This window comes from Rhincodon typus, chromosome 35 (genome assembly GCF_021869965.1).
Source record: "Rhincodon typus isolate 14 chromosome 35, sRhiTyp1.1, whole genome shotgun sequence".
In the NCBI taxonomy this organism is placed as follows: Eukaryota; Metazoa; Chordata; class Chondrichthyes; order Orectolobiformes; family Rhincodontidae; genus Rhincodon; species Rhincodon typus.
In genome coordinates, this window is record NC_063366.1 from 7,486,232 (window position 1) to 7,498,697 (window position 12,466).

Below are 12,466 nucleotides of genomic sequence, written 5' to 3' on the forward strand. Positions count from 1 at the left end.
TCTCATAGTTTGGAGATGAGTTTGTTTGAAATTATGGTGTTGCAGGTCTGGCTGAAAGCAATAAATTGTGTTCTAATGGTGGTGTGCCTGTTATCCAGATGTTTCAGACACATATGCAGGGCCAAGGAAATGGCGTCTGTGGTGGAGCTATTGTGACAGTACGCAAATTGTGGTGGATCAAGGCCATCTGGAAGGCTGGAGTTGTTTGGAGTTGACTTTCTTATTAACACCTCATACTCCTGGATGTTAGAGATACAGGCGGCAGTCATTAACACACATTGCGTAATATTTTTTGGCTGCCGCAGTCTTCGCATGCAAAAACTGTGATAAGCATTACATTGGACAGACAAGAAGGAAACTGGCCACAAGAATACATGAACACCAACTAGCAACAAAAAGACACGACCAGTAGTCACTCGTCTCCATGCACACTGCTTAGGAGAACCACCAGTTGGATTGAGACAACATCAGGATCGTAAGACAGGCCAAACAAAGACGAGCATGGGAATTTCTAAAGGCTTGGTCGGCAACAAGAAGGCCATTAATAAACATGTCGAATTAGACCCTATTACACCACTGCGAAGAAAAACCGGAAATGAGGTAATCAATTCCAAAACGAGTTTAAATACCAGGTGGGAAAACACAACAGCGCTTCACTGGATACTGCACTGATGATGTTTTACCCAGCAGTGTAATGAAAAGTCTGCGAACTAATGAAACAGCTCGGCGAGGGAACCAACCACAGCAACCACAACCCGAGCTACAAATCAAGTCAAGAACTTATATACTTTTGGGTGCAGTACGCTCAAATTGGCCAGGGAATGGGAAACCTATGGTTCATTTTTTTGCTTCTCTAATAATATAAATAGCTGTTGTAACAGTTTCATAAGTAAACATTAATTACATGAGCACAAATAATTAAACCTATTTCAAATTTCAAAGCTTCTCATTGCACATACTTGAAGGAATTTTAATTCTTTTCTGATTTTTATAATTAGAAAGCTTTTTGGTTTGCATTTCAAAAAAAAAAGTTAGGCCCTTCTGTAACGGTAAACAATTTTGTTCTAACAGCTGATTTACTTGATGTGAAGTGTTACGTGCAAGTTTTCATAATTAAGTGAATGAAAATGTCAGAAGAATGGCCATCACATTTTAACTAATTAAATGTCCAAACTGGAATAGTATTGATATTTTAATGCGTGCAGTAAATTTAGAATATTCTATTTCTATTACTGTCAACAATATACATATTACACTTACACTTCCTCCCACTCTCCGCTCCTCGGAATTCACACTGCCTCAGCGGGAGACACTGCCGGTGCTGAAATGGTTATCTGCACCCTACCAGAGGCAACGTAAGGCCACACAGTAGTATCTGGTTTCCGTTTGCCTTGGACCCTGTCTCCCCTGCATGAAGACCTTGTGCTACTAAGCCCGTATGGTAGCCGATGTGCAACAGTTTACCCATGTTAAAAAGAATACTCTTGCAGGATCCTTTCACACCCCAGGAACTGGAAAGTCAGGAGAGTCATGGGCAGCCCCGCTAGTGACAGACCAGAAAAAGATAGCCTTCTACAACCAACTACTCTCCACAAACCTTGCGACGCTTCACGTCACTGAGTCACAGGATTCCAGCAACCTCTGGTCTGCCCTCAAGCATGCCATGATCAATATCAGCCAAAACCTGGTCGCTCATTTAAGCAGGACTCACCAAGACTGATTTGAAGAAAATGATCAGGTGATATAAGAACTGATAAACGGAAGGAATTGGCAGTTCTGCGTGTAAAACAACAACGGTGCTTGGAGGAGAGAAGGCAGATGCACAGGCGACTGGGAGGCTGCGGGTCAACCATGACCCATGACATAAAGAACAGGTGGTGGGTGTAGAAATCACTGGAGGCCAAATTAATGACCGAGAACCATGACGTGCAGTGTTTCTTCTATGTTGTCAGGACTACATACGGACTGAGTACCCAAGGCCCCATCTCACTGCGGGCCAGGGATGGAGTGATTCTTATCAGAGACAAACAAACCATCAAACAACGCTAGGGATAGCACGTCAGAGAGGCCATGAAACAGGGCTCTGTCGTAGATCCAAGCATCCTTGAATACATCTCACAACATTGTACAGGCCACGAGCTGAGCAGTAACTCAGACATGCACAAATTATAGAAGGTTGTCCACCGGTTCAAGAACAATAAGGCTCCTGGAGCAGACTGTAACCCCGCTGAGGCATTGGAGTGTGGAGGCAAAGAGTTCCTGCTGAGGCTACACATCCTTGTCTGCCTTACATGAAAGGAGGAGGATGGTCTCAAGGCTCTCCACTTCTTTCTGAATTTTCCCAATCAATGAACAAGCTCATTCTTCTGGCTAAACTCGTCTTCACTCTGAAAGTCTTCTCTTTCTAACTCCTCTCACTTTCTTCAGGTCGAAAGGTGGCCATTGGGCATTCACAGTTATACCTGTCTCTTTGTGTGGAATATTTCTTGTTCCAGTCTTATTTGGGTCTAGACCCATTCCTTACCAGCGTATCGATGATATAATCGATACTGTTTCCTCCTCTTGACCAGAAATGGAAAAGTAGATTTTTTTCTCTTTCAATTTCCACTCTGCTCTCACCTTAACTCGTTCCATCTATGACACTTCTATTCCCTTTGCTGACATCTCTGTTTTCATTTCTGGGAATAGGCTGGACACCAATATCCACTGCAATACCACTGATTCCCACCGTTACCCTGACTATGTATTATCACAACCTGCTTCCTGTAAAAGCCCTTTCCCAGTTTCTCAGTTCCTCAAACATGAATTCCCCAGCACCGTACTTGACAGGATTATTAGTCGGGTTCGACCCATCTCCCGCACTTAGCCCCTCTTCCTTCCCACAACAGCGATGGGATCCCCATTGTTCTTATCTACCAACCCATCAGCATCCACATCCAGCTGATCATAAGCCACTATTTCCACAACCACCAACGAGATGCTACCACCGGATGCATATTTTCACTCCCTCCCTTGTCAGCCTCCACAAGGACCACTCTATCTGGCACCCGCTGGTCGACTATTTGCAGCTTCACGACACATTTTCATGCAATCCCAGAAGGTGTAACAACTGACCGTTTACTTCCTCCTTCCTCATTATCCAAGGCCCGAAACTCATCTTCTCGGTGAAGCAGTGCTTCATCTGCACTCACTCAATCTAGTCTACTGTATTCACAATGTGGTATCCTCGACACTGGGGAAACAAAGCACAAGCCAGGTTACTATGTTAAAGTTGTTTGCTTCTTCAATATAACCATCGTGTTATCTGGTCAATATCGCTGTCCTCGGCTTGCTGACTTGCTTCAGAAAAGCTCAGCGCAAAGTGGAAGAACAGCATTGGGGACACTGCAGCCTTCTGAACTTAATATCGATTTGAACAGTTTTATAGGTTAAACATTTTCTCCCATGCTTTCACCCATCATGTCACAGCATCTCCTGGGCTGCAAACACACAGTACCCACGGTCAGTCACTGATAGTCCACATTAGCAGTCATTCATTCTCTCAGGCTGACCTTTAACTACTCCTTTTTCTGTTTTTCTCTTTCCTTGGCATCTATAAACACTTGCTGTTTACTCCCCATCCCCACCCCAACTCAATCCTCTGTGTTAAAAAAAAAAGCCTTTTCATAACTACAATCAGTTCTGTGGAAAGGTCAGTGGACCCGAAAACTTAACAATGATTCCTCTCAACAGATGCTGCCAGACCGGCTATTATCCACCAATTTCGGTTTTTATTGTAGATGTTTTAAATTGAGGAAAATGAGAGACCACTTGCATAAATATTTGCATCACCCATAACAATGAGTGAGCTTTGCTCTAAAACAATGCCTGGTGACTGGAGGGTGGCTAATATTGTACCTTTGTTTAAGAAAAGTTGTAAGGGGAAGCAGGGGAACAATACATCAGTGAGTCTGATTTTACTTTGGGTAAATTGTTGGAGGTGATTTTAAAATATAGAATTTATGGATATTTAGAGAGGCAAACATCAATTAGGGATTGTCAGCATGGTTTTGAGTGAGGAACATTGCGTCTTACAAGCTTCATTGATTTTTTTTGAAGAAATTTCCAAAAAGGTTGAGGAGGGCAGACCAGTATATGTTGTTTGCTTGGACTTTAGTAAAAACTTCGACAAGGTTCCACATGGTAGACTAATTAGTAAAGTTAGGTCACATGGAATTCAGGGTGAGTTTGCCAATTAGATACACAATTGGTTTAATGGCAGGAGACAGTGAGTGGTGGGGCGGGGGGGGGTTTGTTTTTATGGCTGGATGCCTGTCACCAGAGTGGTCAGTTCTGGGTCCCCTTTTGTTTGTCATTTATAAAAGTGGTTTGGGTGAGAATATAGAAGGCATGTTTCGTAAATTGGCAGATTGCACCAGAATTGCTGGCACAGTACACAGTGAAGAAGGTTTTCTAAGATTACTTAATCAAAGGCTCAATGGGCTGAAAAATGGCAGATAGGTTTCAATTTGGATAGATGCGAGGTCTGGCATTTTGATACAACAATCAAGAGTATGACTTATACAGTTAATGGTCGGGCGTTGTGTATTGTTATAGAACTGAGGGATGTCGGCATTCAGGTATAATTCTCTGATGTTTGTGCCACATATAGACAGGATGGTTACAAAGATATTTAGTACTCTTGCCTTCATTGCTCAGTCTTTGAATGTAGGAATTGTAAATTCATGTTGATGTTGTAAAGGGTATTGGTGAGGCCTCTTCTGCAATATAGTGCCCAATTCTAATCATCCAGTTATAGGAAGGATATTAATAAGCTGAAGAGGGTTCAGAAGAGATTTACCAGGACGTTGCCGGGTATAGAAGATTTGAGGTATAAAGAAAGGCTGGATAGGCTGGGGCTTTTTTCACTGGTGCGTAGAAAATCCTTTCTAGAAGTTTATAGGAGTTTAGAAGGTTGGAGGAATATAGATAGGGTTAATGGTACTTGTCTTTCTCCTGGGATTGGGAGATTTCAAAACTAAGGGGCACATTTTTGAGGTGAGAGGAGAGGGATTAAAAAAGATAAGAGGGGCAATTTGTTTTTACACAGAAGGTGGTTCGTATGTAGGATGAACTTCCTGAGGAAGTAATGAATGTCGGTACAATTACAACGTTTAAAAGACATTTGGATAAGAACATGAGCAGAAAGGTTTTGGAGGGATATTGGTCAGGAGCAGGCAGCTGGGAGTAATTTAGCCTGGGATTATGTCTGGCATGGACTGGTTCGACTGAAAGATACGTTTCCATGTAATATGACTCTATGACTCTGTGATCCTCATCTCCAGACTGAGACAAGAGAGAAACATCTCCAATTTTTGAATGAATGATCAACGCTCCTCACTTTAATAGGATTTAAAATAATTCCTTAGAAGGTGCAAGTTATGAAGTCTCAGGAAATACAATTAGGCACTATCGTAACTCAGGGGATGCATGAAAATGAAAAGAATTGCATCAAATCTACTGTGCAGTTGCCCCTCCCTAAAGGTGCAAAATTGCTTTGTTTTTTTTTGGGATTAGTAGTAAATTGTAGAAATCAGATTGATGATTTTGCTACCAAAGGATGTCCATTTTCAGAACTTTGAAGGAGAATGTACCATCGCAGTATACTGAACAACACACACACACACACACACACACAAACACACGCACAGTTTCAAAATTAAAAATAGGCTTTAGCTACACACCCAGCGCGGCAAGTGTCCGACACTGAGCTCCCTTTTGCACGAGATGTCGCTGCAAAAAAAAAACAGTTGCTGCAGTGCTTTTGCAGGAACACTATGGGAAAATGGGACCAGTGGCTTACGCTTCTCGGCTTTTAAACCCAGAAAAGCAACGATTTACAACATACAAAAGAAAGCTCCTTGCTTTTTTTTAAAGCAATGTAGCATTTCATTTACACAATTGGGCTTAATCCCTTGACTATCCTGACAGAACGTACTTCTATTCAACTGTTGTTTGATGGACATAAGACAGTCCAAACCACCATAACGCAATAGACGCTGCGGGGGAGGTGTGACGACACTGTGGTTTTATGAAGTGTGTTTTGTCTGGGTTTCTTTCATGTGGAGATGTTGATGTTGGACTGGGACGGATACCACCCCAGTTTTAAAATTTTGTAATTATCTCTTAGTCAATTGGATTACAGTCATCGCTTCATCTGCTATTCGGCTGTTGACACTTTATTAACACCGTCTGACACTTGAGCACTTGCAGAGACCTATTATTCAGCTGGTCGACAGTCTAGTCACACAATTTGTACGGTCTTTTGATCTCTTTAATTATAGATTTGGTGCCTGAGTGCTTATCTTCACTTGACCCGAAGAAGGGGCAGCGCTAGGAAAGTTTGTGGTTTCAAATAAACCTGTTGGACTGTAATCTGGTGTTGTGTGAGTTCTGACATGATTTCTTTTGGAGAGAGATTGGAGGACAGGTACCGAGCAGTCTATAAGAAGAGAACTTGTGAAGCATTGAGTGTTTTATTTCAAAGTTGGAGCAATCGAAGCAGCCTGAGTAGTTATGGTCAAGCTCCCGCACACAGTACCAGGATCCTTTGCTTAGGTTTCAACAGTAGCTGTTGAAGAAGGGAAAGCTATGTTTTTTTCCCTCTCTCGGTTATAAACAAAGGCTGGGCGTCCTCTGCCTGCTACGGAAGCTGTGTGTGATATATTTTGTTTCCTGAATTTGCCTTTTCAGAGAGGTTGTGTTTTTTGGGATGTTACTATAATGGAACAGTTACATAAAAGTAGATACTGTATCTATTATTATATTAAGTTTTCCAATAGAATTAAATGATTCCACCTTCCTCTTCTTTTTGTTGCATGTTAACTGTTGCGTTTGAATAAATTGTGTTTTACTCAACCTCTAGTGGTTTGACCAATTGAATTGTGTCTGGAACACAGCATCTGACATTTATCTTTAAACTAAGAAGGAAAAAAAAATGTTAGCGTCCATGCGACTTTAATATATTTTGAGGGGGTCCATACAAATTGGTGGCTCCTTTTGCGATCAAAATCTCGAAGGCCGGGTTGGGTTAAGGATTTCTGAAGAAGGGTCTAGGCCCGAAACGTCAGCCTTCCTGCTCCTCTGATGCTGTTTGGCCTGCTGTGTTCATCCAGCTCTACACCTTGTTATCTCAAACTCTCCAGCATCTGCAGTTCCTACTATCTCTGGGTTTAGGAATATTGGGCTTGAAGGCAGCGAGTGGTAAGTCTTAGTGTCTTTTTTGTTGGGTGTTGATTTTGGTTGGTTTAAAGATGGGTGTGCCTTGTGTAGTAATGACTCTGTCAGTCGCTAAGAGTTTCCTGGGAGTGGAATAAATAACTTCGGGAGAGTTACAGAAAGTGAACATGGCAATTTTTTGGAATTGTCAGACAAGCTGGAATTGGGGCTCCCTGTTCCGGTGAGAAAAGCAGAGGTAATTCCAGCAATAGCTCAACGTTTATAATTACTGAAATCCAATCTGAATCTTCGCAAATGGCTAAAATTCAATTGAAAATGAAACACCTTGAAAATGTAAAAGGAAGTGAAACAGTTTGAATTACGATTTAATGTACAAGAAAAAGAAAAGGAAAGGAACGCCCTAACAGAAGAGAGGGAGAAAAAGAGAGAAGAAAGGCAGAAAACAGATTTTCTTGAACTTTAGATGTTGGAACTGAGAGCGCAAAGTCGATTTAAAATGGCAGAGACAGACGTGAAAAGGATGTATAATGATAAGAAAGTGATAGATAGCAATGACATCATAATGCGAGGTCTGGTGGCAATCTGTTTAAATATATCCAAGCGTTGCTTAATTTTGACTAGAGGAATGTAGAAGCCTTTTCTCAATTCATTTGAGAAAGTGGCTTATCAAATGAAATGGCCAGTTGAAAGCCCATGGAGCAACTAACAGATAGATTACGTTGATCATTTGCCAACAAGTCAAGGAGGTTGCAGATATACCCTCGTGGTGGTTAATACATTCAGTAAATTGATTGAGGCAGCTTCCTTAAAGAGCAACACAGCTAATATGCTAGTACACCATGTTTGTGATAGATGGGCCTCCCACGTATTATCAAATCAGATCGGGGCACTCATTTTACTGATCGAGTGATGCAGGATGTTATGAATTTATTTGAGATCAATCAAAGGCTCCATATTTCTTATAATCCTCAATCAAGCGATAGCGTAGAGAGGATAAATCGGATTCTTTTTTTAAAAAAAACTAATTTCGAAGAACGAACAGCGAAACAGTTCCACGTTGCAAATTTTTGTCTAATGATAGTGTGAAATACAGTCTGTATTTCAACTCGATTTATTCCACATGTTTTGATGACAGGGCTTTCCATGAGGGTAATCGAATCTCTTTTAGGACTGAACTTTCCTGAACCTGAAATTCTTGCTTTTAGTATTGAACGAGCTGTACAGCCATTGGTGGGCAATAATCAAACAGTACAGATGTCAGCAGCAATTACAATGTAACACAGTAGAAACAAAACAAGGCTTATTTGATGGTAAAGTGAGTTCTATAAGGTATGACGTGGAACACCATATTATGGTTCAACTTCAGCAACCAGTTACATTATTGTTACCTAGATATTATGAACCCCGTTCCATTGTAGTTAAAGTAAGACCTTCAATGCAAAAGGTGTTACTGGATTCTGGGATGACTAGAAGGTTTCATATAAACCAAATGAAAGTATACCGTGTTCAATGTAATCACCTGTACCATGTTATATTAGAAGCATGTGATCCCTGTGCACTTACTTCTAAATCCCACCCTGATTCTTCTTTGTCTTGTTCTTCGATACTGACGTTGCCAAGAGAGTCTCAGATAGATATGAATCAGAAGATTCCATAGCTTTCAGTAAGACACTTCATATGATACTTTGTCAAATCAGTCACGATGGGAAGTGTTTGGTTCGCAGATGTGAATGTGAAAATAAGTCATGAGTTGATCGGTGTCCAGATTGTAGAAGAAAGAAACTTGGTAAGGAATGTTACAGTTGAACTGATTGAGGGATAATTTGTTAACCGATTTGGTGGGCATATTCCACATGATGAGAGAGTACCTATTAGTCAAAGAGCTCCAGACTAATTGTTTTTAACGAGTTTCCTTACGTATGATTGGTGTTTTTTTATGGTTGCAATATGTTTAGTATTGCGCAGTTACTTCAAGGTTTCGTATTATTAAGGATGTTATTATCCTAATCATGTTCATCAGCATTACCATTAATTACAAATATCGTAAAAATTCTCCGTAATATTTCCATTTCCCAGTATATGTTTGTAGTTAACCATTTCTGGAAATTCAACAGTTTAAGTAAGTAACTGATTGCAGAATTGCCTTAATAGCAGTCACTACCTTGATTCGAATATTGGGCGATTAAAGTAAGAGTTCTTAATGAAAATGTTTCTTCTTGGTTTATTGATCAGCGTATAATCATTGAAAGTGGTGCTCCGTGCTAAATTTATCAAATATCAGATGGGAGTTTATTTCATTGGTTTGGGACATTCGGAAGCTGGACTTTTTATGCGTCCATAGCACCACCAGTGGTAAGGAAGGCTCATTGGACCCGAAACGTCAGCTCTGATTTCTCTGCATACACGCTGACAGACCTGTTGAGCTTTTCCAGCAATTTCTGTTTATCTGCCTGATTTCCAGCATCCACAGGTCTTTCTGTTTTTATGTGGCTTGTTTCAGTGCTTTACTGTTCCTTGCAAACGTACTAACATGCTATTGGTGTCAATTAACTAATTTTAATGGGTATTTGCGAAATTAAACAAAGAAATCGGAAGCTGAGTTGAGTGGAGCCTTTGGCGTCTCATAATGTTGTTCCTATTGAATTGTCACCAAACTTGACTTGAACGTAATTAGGCACTTCGATCCACATTTCTAAATTCATTTCTCGTCGGAGGAAAATATTGATATAATAAACATTGTGCCATTTATGTCTTTCTATGCTGCTGTAAATTATCTCTTCCACATTCACAATCTTGGGCAGGATTGATTCTGAGTAATGCTCCTACCAAATCGTCTAAAGTTAATTGTGACATTTGTGGGACTCTTCGGCTGAAGCATACTGATTCTTCTATAAGAAGATACTTGATTTTTGAATTTCTATTCTTGCTCTCTATGATAGTGCGTCACTTTCATGGGACAGCAACATGTAATATTCTTTCCCCATGTTCCAAGGCAAGTTGTTACTATAGACTCTTGATAGCCTTATGAGCTTAACTACATCAATATTTGAAGGTGCAGGTACTGGGTATGAGCACTACTGTGTAACCTATTATTGTTCCCTATGGAAGCCTGTTTTATTTTTTCTGCTGTATTCCCAGTGTCTTTTTTTATTTTTTACGAAAAAAAAACACTCTGAGCTTGGAGATACATGTCAATAATCATTTATTAAGCCAATGTTAAAACAGTCCACTCCAGAAAACATTCAGAGATATTCTAACTCAACAAATATTCATAGATATCTAATCTTTGTAAGTCAACAATGTTCTGTTTTAGACAAACACCTTGTTTTCATGCTCTGTACTTACGTACATGTGACTATAATAAATGAAATCGAATCAAATGGAGTTTCACAAGTTAGAGGAAATTGAATTAAGGTATAGATGCGTTTGTGGACGTTGATTGTTAAAGAAGGTCAAACATCTTAATTAGATGTGTTCATTCATTTACAATTTTATGGATTCTTAGCAGCACCAGGCCACCACCTCTAAACAGGTGCAATGCTAAAAAAAAAAGTGTTGTGAAAACAGTGTGCAGATTTTTGTAGTGTCAATATTTATCCATGGCTAAGATTGAAGACGTCATGTGTCAACAATTATAGGAATACGTTCAGGCTGTACTTTCAGAGCCCAGTGACTTTGGGCCACCAACGCACAGTCATGAAATTATCTGAATAATCCCCATGTCATAAATCGAGCCTTCCAGTCAAAGCGTCTCTCACTGTTTTCTCTTTACATTCCATTTCCAGCAATTTTCAAACATACAGTCAAATTTGTACTTTCTAGCACGAAAATAATAATAATTAAAAACCAGAATTAATTTTGATGAACACCCTTGTCTTCTGCCAAATTATGATTCTTGCTTGTCTTAATGGTATATAGTTTCCATTAAATTGTTATGGAATGTTATGGTGATGGCTAGCACGAGGGGACATAGCTTTAAATTGAGGGGTTATAGATATAGGACAGATGTCAGAGGTAGGTTCTTTACTCAGAGAGTAGTAAGGACGTGGAATGCACTGCCTGCAAAAGTAGTAGACTCGCCAACTTTAAGGGCATTTAAATGGTCATTGGATAAACATATGGATGATAATGGAATAGTTTAGGTTAGATGGGCTTCAGATTGGTTTCATAGGTCGGCGCAACATCAAGGGCTGAAGGGCCTGTACTGTGCTGTAATGTTCTATGTTCTATGTTCTATGAATCTGTCATTAATCACGAGCTTTTAAAAGTGTTTTCTTGTGTTGTCTGTGTTGACCCGTGTTATTGAACCAAAGTAAATTAATCTTTTGTAGTTGAATGTTGCGGATGTTCCATCACACAGTCCAGTGTAAATTCTTTGGAACAGAAATGAAATGGGAATTGTTGATGTGCATGCTGGCAACAGAAGGGAGTAAGGAGTGGCTGACGGAAAAGACTGGGAGGCTGCACAGAGAGTAAATACAGGTGTGAAAATGAGAGAGTCGGACTACTCTACTGAAAGCAATGCGAAAAATACACAAACCAGACACAACCAAAAAACATGTAAGCTGTAAGCAAATTAGACTGCAGAAATCATATTCTGAAGTTGTAGAACCCAATAAACAATCATATAGACTGAAAATTGCCCACACATAGCATGAATTACTGTTCGTTCAGCTTACAGGGTTGGAAATACTGGCATGCGAGCAACGTGGTACTGTTGTAGGAGATGATCTGTCATTATGACAACATTGTACAACCTCATCTTAAATCTCCCACTACGTGCTAAATCAACTGGTTTCGTGTTCTATTTCATTTTTACTTTTCTGGCTAACTTTCTGCCTTCAATTTTTAATTATGGTGCTAAAGTGCTGATTTGTATGCCTTAGAAAAACTTTTGAAAATATTCAATAGGTAAGCAGCCCAAAACATGCAATTCTTTTGATTATGCATTCTTCAAAACATTTTCTATCTTTTGTTGTATCCAAACTCGTCTAAACATTATATGTCTATCTAAGATCTAGAAAATAAATATTTGTCCCCTCCGTATTTGTGACTATTCTGTTTATGAAACTAGTCAAGTCAGTTAACGCCTATAGAAGTGTGAGCCAATAGCGACAGAAAGGATGTATGGATCATTATTTTTCTGTATAAAATGACATTAATACTTCTAAATACATTGATTATTCGAACTTTAAAGCAATATTTTATGCACACACACACACACACACACACACACACACACACACAC